We start from the raw sequence: 8264 nt of genomic DNA, 5'->3' as shown, positions 1-8264 counted from the left end.
CAGTACCAGGCACAGAGGAAGTACTCAAGAACCGTTCTGTGTAATTGCTGTTATCTGGGGTGGAGGAGGAAGTGAGCTTTTGGATCTTCTTGGCAATGTGCTAGGGGTCAGAAAGTGTCATACTTGGAAGGCAGGCAATGGTGGCGAGCGGCCTGGTCCTTTATCTTCTTTCTGCATACGTGTGTGTTAAGTTGCTTCAGTCATGTCCGACTCTTTGCGACCCTATGAAATGTAGTCCATCAGGCTCCTCTGTCCGTGGGGATTCTCCAGGCAAGAATACTGGAGTGGGTTGCCATGCCCCCTTCCAGGGGATCTTCCCTACCCAGCAATTGAACTTGCCTCTCTTACATATCCTGCATTGAAAGGCAGGTTCTTTACCACCTGAGCCACCTGGGAAGCTCAACTTCTAATTCCTCTTTAATCTAGGCTTCCGGGTCCTGGTTGGGAAAGGCTAGTGTGCATATATGTGTGTGTTGGGCATGTAGGATGAGGAAGGCTCCAGGAAGTGGAAGAGTCAACTAATATAATTAAGCTATACACCAGACACCACATTCTAAGTGTTAAAAAGCCAAAAGGCACCAATCTTGCAAGAGAGGTTAGGTAACTTGACTGCACGTTTGGACCAGGCTCGTCTGTCAGAACCTAAAGCTTGAGCAGAGAGAGACATTCTCTCCATTTTCCATTTTAGAGAGATTTTCTCCACTAAGTTTCAAGAGTTCAAGTCTAACCTTGACGTGGGTAAGGTTGCAAGAGGCAGAAGTTTTCCCATTTGGAGAAAATCAGATTTGGGGAAATCAGAGGCTCTCCAGTTTGGGATGTTGAGGTTTTCTGCCAGTGACAAGGAACCGCACCATCACTGGCTCCCATTAGCACTGAGGGCCTCTCCCCAAAGGGGCTGAGTGGGCTGTCCTGATACAGGCGTGCCAGAAACCTCCTCCTGGGCCATGTGGGAAACCAGGCAGCCCACAGCCCCTGCCTGGTCTGATGCAAGCCCTGGGTAGAAGGGAAGCAAGCTCCAGCCTGCAGGCCAACCCTGGCACACAGTGGGGCAGCGGGCAAATAGCCATCCTTGGCGCCACTGGAGCCAAATTTCTTGCTAAGTGGGCTTCAGTTTCAACACGCTGGTACAGCATAGGAGCCTGGGAGTGTAACTTTGCCATCAACCATGATGCTGAGCCAAAGAGACCCCAGAGAGTTAGCACAGTGGGTGGAAGGTATGGCACGGACACCGGGCTCTCGGGGACCCAGCCCTTCCTTGGGGAGTGTGTTATACCATCCACCCCCAGGACCTGCTATGATGGGGTATGTCACACGCCATCCCAGGGTGGAGGTGGGCTTTCATCACCTGTGCTACCTGTGAAATCTTAGAATTTAGACTAGGAAGGCTTTTGTAATGATCTCCCATTCTTGTTCAGCCTGAATCAGGAAAGGAGGTGAACTATAATTAATAGATCTTTTTTTTTTAAGAAATCAAGACATTTTATAGTGTGCTTTAGAAAGATTTACATTCAAAATGATTGTAGTTCTTAATTTATATCCAAACCAATGATAATTATTAATATTTTGGCCAGTGGAAAGCTTCAGTTATCAGCAAATTTCATTTAAGTGGAATGGAGAGTATCAGATTTTGCTGGGTTAATGGTAAGAGTCACATTTACTGAATGTTTACCATATCTCAGGCCCTACTTTAAGTGCTTTACTTGCATTAACTCCTTTGATCTAGGTAATAGCCCTGTGCAATGGTATACATAGTCTTGCTTTACGAAGGAGGAAACTGAAACACAGAGGAGTTTAGTAACTTATTCAAGGTCACACAGCTCATAAGTGGCATACTTGGATTTGAACCCAAGGAGTCTGGCTTCTGAGCCTGTGCTCTTAAAGCACTGTTCTAAAGTATCCCAAATAATAAAGACTTTTCTTTGGACATTTTACTAAGTGATCATTTACGTAAAGTTTTCATGGGAATTTTCACAGCAACAGTTCAGGGGTCAAAACAAATTGGGAAGACCAGAAACTTGACATCTTAATCCCTTCCTGCCTCCCATGCAATATTACAAATGAGAAAATGAAAGCCCAGAGAGATGTTAGTGACCTATCTAAGACTGTACCATGAAATCTAACTGGAAGTTAGAACTTAACATCCAAGCTGGGTATTTCCTAACATACCATTCTTGGTGATTTTTTTTTTGACCCCCTCGACCAGGCACTGAACTTGTGCCCCTTACAGTAGAAGCATGGAGTCCTAATCATTGAAAGCAGGGAACCAACCAGGGAATTCCTTATCGTTCTTCTGAATGATTTCTATGTCAGTTTCTTAGAGTTCTGAATTCTGCCCCGACCCCCTCTTTTTCTCTCCTCTCTTTCACAGCCCAAGTTCTTGTCAACCAGAAAGTGTCTATGCTTTCCTCTCCTGTACACATAATCCCTGGTTCTGATTCCATTACAAACACTCCTGGGCTCCCCCATGTCTGTCCTGCCTGTTTTGCAGGGGCTGTGTCTGAAGGAAGAATACAGGGTCTATTTTCCTCTTAAAGTCAGGGTTGAAACAGAGTGGCCAGGAAAGGAACTTCAAGCGGTAAGGTCCAGACCACATGATTAGGTGATGGACACCAGGGCCTGGGGACAACGGCCACACCCATCACCCCATCAGCTCCTCCCTCAGCTATTTATCAAATCACTAACTATGCTGAGATGCCCCGGACTCAAAAGTGCTATAAGAAACAAAGATTTAAGTGTCATGGCTAGATGTTGGAAATACTGGAAGAGTTCTAAATTAGTAATCAGGAAGCCTGGCTTCCAGGCTTGGCTCTTCCACTAACCAGCGGTGTGGCTTTGGGCAAGATGACATGCCTCTCTGGGCTTCTTGTTTCTCATATGTTACATGGGTTAATGAGCTGCTTGTCCAACTTCACAGGATTTCTGTGAAGCTAGACTAAGAGAACAACAGTGCTTTGGAGATGACAATACAGTGTGAAGATGCAAGGAATTATTGTTGTTACACTGAACTAGATCCAAACGGCCCAATGCTCCGGATTCCCTGCCCTGATGAAAAATAGTGGCACGAAAGACTTTATTCACTCTCATCTACCATATAGGGACTCGTTCCCTGGAAGGGATTTGGGAAGTAGAAAAACAGAGCCCAGTCTGGGGTTGCGTCCAACTCCAGGGATTAGTTCTTTGGGATACCGTGCCAGGAGTCAGGAGCCAGGGCTCTGGACACCACCTGTGTGCCCCATGAGGCTCTTAGCCTCTCTGTGTCTTGGCTGGTTCTGAAACTCTGATGCTACATTGTCAGTTTGAATTCAGGGAGTTGGATCAACTCTAGGATCTGGGGAAGGAGGAAAATGGAAAAATATGCCTGGTAAGTGCCAGGTCCTTCCCACGTTATCTGTCCCCTTTCATTCACTCAGCCCCTGATTGTGCCAGACTCTGTGCTAGAGGCTGGGATCAGCTGTCAGTAATCAAGACAGACCCAGCTTTCTGGCAATTCTGATGAAGCAAAAGAGACAAGCATAAAGCCAAAGTTCACACAAATATAGAGAGAAAATTGTGAGAAAGGATAAGAAGGAAAATAACTGTTGGGGAGACCAAACCAGCCCATTGTGGAGCTGAACTTGACAGAAAACAAGAAGATGGCCAGCTAGAAGGGGACAAAAGAATATGCCAAGGGAACAGGTGTGAAGGTCCTTAGGTTGAAAGGAGCATGGCATGGCCCAGAGACGGAGGGGCACGGCAAGTGTGACCAAGGAGCAGTGAGCACGGGGTGGACTGTTGTTGGTGTGGATGCTCAGAAGCTGACCAAGCCCTTTCTTATAGGCCATGGTCAGAAGCAGAGGTCTTGATCCAATTTTTGAATGTGAGCTCTGCTGACCTAGGTCTTCTGAATACAATTAGAATTTCTTGTTTTCTGGACAATCTGACATTCAACAAATTTAATAAACATTCACTGTCCTGTGCCCTAGAAAGATAGGACAAAACAGAAGCTTTGTCTCTGCCCCTCGTGTTGCCATCTGGAGCTCAGGCTGGGTACAGGGCAGCGGGACAAGGCTACTTTATTAAGTAGCCATAAAGCAAGAGAGTCCGAGATGAGTGCCACAAAGGAGGTGCAAGGTCTAAGGTTCAATGAATAGAGCTGACAGGTACTTGTCATGTTAATGGCCACATCTTTGAAATGCTTGTCACACCCATTGGGAGAGTTTCCAGGAAAAAGTATAATTTCAACTGAGCCTTGGACAATGGTAGGACTTAATATTTTTTTCCAGTTTAAAAATAATATGTACTTCTTAAAGACAATTTGAGAAATGCATAGACGAGTAAAGAAGATAATTATAACCACATTTAATCTGGAGAAACCATTGTTAACGTTTTAGTGAGTAACCTTCAAGGCTTCTTACCTGCATTTTAACAATGCTGAAAACATCATGTAGCTATAACTTGGCAGCAGTCCCTTTTTTCATTTTATGTGTCGAGTCTTTTCCTATGTCGTTAAATATTCTTCAAAAACATGATATGGAATGGCTGTTCAGTATTCGATTTTTTGGATTTGTGTAACCAATTCATTATCATCGGATATTTTGGTAGTTTCTAAATTTGTTGCTACTATGAATAATGCTGCAGTGAGCATCCTCAAACATGAAACCTATGACAGCACCTGGGTATTCCCTTAGGGCAGATCCTGAGGAATAGAATTCCTGAGGGAAAAGGCTGTGAAGATTTCTCTGGCTTTGGATTCATACTCCCACCAGTAACATAAGAGCTTTCCTATCTCACTGCACATTTGCCAACACTAGTTTCTGATTTAAATCCTTACCATTTTGACTCGGGAGGGAGAGGAGCTGTGTTCTCTTGCTGTTTGAGATGATCCTGACCTTAGCCAGCAGAGGAGGGGGAGTCAAGAGGTGGGGACGAACACGGAACAGTTTGAGGGAAGTCCTGGTAGGTCTCCTCCCCAAGCAGCTCTTCAGAAGCGTCTGGAGTGTAAGGGAATCACACAAAGGTTGCCTTGCTATTAACTCCTCCTCTGCTCTCTGTGGCCTGTGAATCAGGATATTTCACCCAGAGGACAGGTGACTGCCTGAGACACTATTTGTCCCAGGATGCACCCAGAAGGAAGTTCATCTTGCCCATACTGCTCCCCTATAGAACAGATCCCCCATCCCCAAATTTCCCCAGCGAGGGGAGAGTCTACTTTCAATCTCCATAAAAAGTGAAATAAGGTGAGGTGGGATGTGGGAGTAAAATTTTTTTGGCAAATGCCTTCAAATTTAGGACTGTATTTATAGACTCCTAGAGGAGCATAAATTAGTTCAGCTCTTTTGGAGAGCAACTTGGTAATCCAATTGTAAAGTATGAGTACTCTTGAACTCAATCATTTTACTTTAAGAATGTGTCTGAGGAAATAAGGGGCTTCCCTGGTGGCTCGGTGGTAAAGAAACTGCCTGAGAATGCAGGAGACATGGGTTTGATACCTGAGTTGGGAAGATTCCCTGGAGAAGGAAAAGACTACCCACTCCAGTATTCTTGCCTGGAGAATCCCATGGACAGAGGATGGCAGGCTACAGTCCACGGCATTGCAAAAGAGTCGTATCTGTTCAGTTTAGTTTATTTGCTCCGTCGTGTCCGACTCTTTGTGACCCCATGGACTGCAGCATGTCAGGTCTCCCTGTCCAACACCAACTCCTGGAGTTTACTCAAACTCATGTCCATTGAGTCGGTAATACTAGCCAACCATCTCATCCTCTGTTGCCCCCTTCTCCTCCCGCCTTCAGTCTTTCACAGCATCAGGGTCTTTTTCAATGAGTCGGCTCTTCGAATCAGGTGGCCAAAGCATTGGAGTTTCAGCTTCAAAATCAGTCCTTCCAATGAACACCCAGGGCTGATCTCCTTTAGGATGGACTGGTTGGGTCTCCTTGCATGCAAGGGACTCTCAAGAGTCTTCTCCAACACCACAATTCAAAAGTATCAGTTCTTTGGTGCTCAGCTTTCTCTATAGTCCAACTCTCACATCCATACTTGACCACTGGAAAAACCATAGCTTTGACTAAATGGATCTTTGTTGGCAAAGTAATGTCTCTGCTTTTTAATATGCCATCCAGCTTGGTCATAACTTTTCTTCCAAGGAACAAGTGTCTTTTAATTTCATGACTGCGGTCACCATCTGCAGTGATTTTGGAGCCCCTCAAAATAAAATCTCTCACTGTTTCCACTGTTTCCCCATCTATTTGCCATGAAGTGATGGGACTGGATGCCATAATCTTAGTATTTTTCTGAATGTTGAGTTTTAAGCCAACTTTTTCACTCTCCTCTTTCACTTTCATCAAGAGGCTCTTTAGTTCCTCTTCACTTTCTGCCATAAGGGTGGTGTCATCTGCATATCTGAGGTTACTGATATTTCTCCCAGCAATCTTGATTCCAGCTTGTGCTTCATCCAGTCCAGCATTTCTCATGATGTACTCTGCATATAAGTTAAATAAGCAGGAGTACAGCCTTGATGTACTCCTTTTCCTATTTGGAACCAGTCTGTTGTTCCATGTCCAGTTCTAACTGTTGTTTCTTGAGCTGCATACAGACTTCTCATGAGGCAGGTCAGGTGGTCCAGTTCCCATCTCTTTAAGGATTTTTCACAGTTTGTTGTGATTCGCACAGTCAAAGGCTTTGGCGTAGTCAATAAAGCAGAAGTAGATGTTTTTCTGGAACTCTTTTGCTTTTTTGATGATCCAGTGGATGTTGGCAATTTGATTTCTGATTCCTCTGCCTTTTCTAAATCCAGCTTGAACATCTGGAAGTTCATGGTTCATGCACTGTTGAAGCCTGGCTTGGAGAATTTTGAGCATTACTTTGCTAGCATAAATTGTGTGGTAGTTTGAGCATTCTTTGGCATTGCCTTTCTTAGGGATTGGAATGAAAACTAACATTTTCCAGTTCTGTGGCCACTGATGAGTTTTCCAAATTTGCTGGCATATTGAATGCAGCACTTTCACAGCATCATCTTTTAGGATTTGAAATAACTCAACTGGAATTCCATCACCTCCACTAGCTTTGTTCGTAGTGATGCTTCCTAAGACGCACTTGACTTTGAATTCCAGGATGTCTGGCTCTAGGTGAGTGATCACACCATCGTGATTATCTGGATTGTGAAGATCTTTTTTGTATAGTTCTTCTCTGTATTCTTGCCACCTCTTCTTAGTATCTTCTGCTTCTGTTAGGTCCATACCATTTCTCTTCTTTATTGTGCCCATCTTTGCATGAAATGTTCCCTTGGTATCTCTAATTTTCTTGAAGAGATCTCTAGTCTTTCCGATTCTGTTGTTTTCCTCTATTTCTTTGCATTGATCACTGAAGAATACTTACTTATCTCTTCTTGCTCTTCTTTGGAACTCTGTATTCAAATGGGTATATCTTTCCTTTTCTCCTCTGCCTTTCACTTCTCTTCTTTTCACAGCTATTTTTAAGGCCTCCTCAGACAACCATTTTGCCTTTTTGCATGTCTTTTTCTTAGGGATGGTCTTGATCACTGCCTTCTGTACAATGTCATGAACCTCCATCCATAGTTCTTCAGGCACTCTGTCTGTCAGATCTAATCCCTTGAATCTATTTGTCACTTCCACTGTATAATTGTAAGGGATTTGTTTAGGTTATACCTGAAGGGAATGGCAAACCACTTCAGTATTCTTGCCTTGAGAACCCCATGAAAAGTATGAAAAGAGTTGTATACAGCTTAGCAACTAAACAACTTAACGACAGGAACAACTGAGAAAACAAATAGATAAGAATGCAAAAACGAGTGCATAGGCTTGGGCATGGAAGGAGGTACTGTTGATATTCATGAAAACAACCTGAGTGGGTATCTTCTCCATGCCTAAGAAATAGAGACATTTACGTGAGAAATTTCATGCGAGTCTGAGTTAAAGAAGGGGCTAATGCCAGCTAAGAAAAAAACTATCTGGAGACTATCTGCAGGATCCCCTGCCCAACACCCAAGAGGTGCCCCTCCTCCCAGCATGGCACCTAATACGGTAGTCACACAATTCAGGAAGGGTACCAGGCTGGCTCACTTCAATCTGCGCCCATAAACAGGGAGAATAAGTCATTCTGCCAGGAAGGTGAGGGTCCTGTTAGGCTACAGTCCCTCCCGGTCCCTCTCAAGCTGCTAACATGACCAATAGGAGAGCAGTTCATTCATCCTGAACTGAAACATTCCAATAGGGAATGGAATACCCCCTTATCAGGTGTCTTTCATGAGGTTAAAAACAATCCTAATCAGG

This window comes from Bison bison, unplaced genomic scaffold (genome assembly GCF_000754665.1).
Source record: "Bison bison bison isolate TAMUID 2011002044 unplaced genomic scaffold, Bison_UMD1.0 scf7180017864243, whole genome shotgun sequence".
In the NCBI taxonomy this organism is placed as follows: Eukaryota; Metazoa; Chordata; class Mammalia; order Artiodactyla; family Bovidae; genus Bison; species Bison bison.
Note: the sequence above shows the minus strand (reverse complement) of the source record.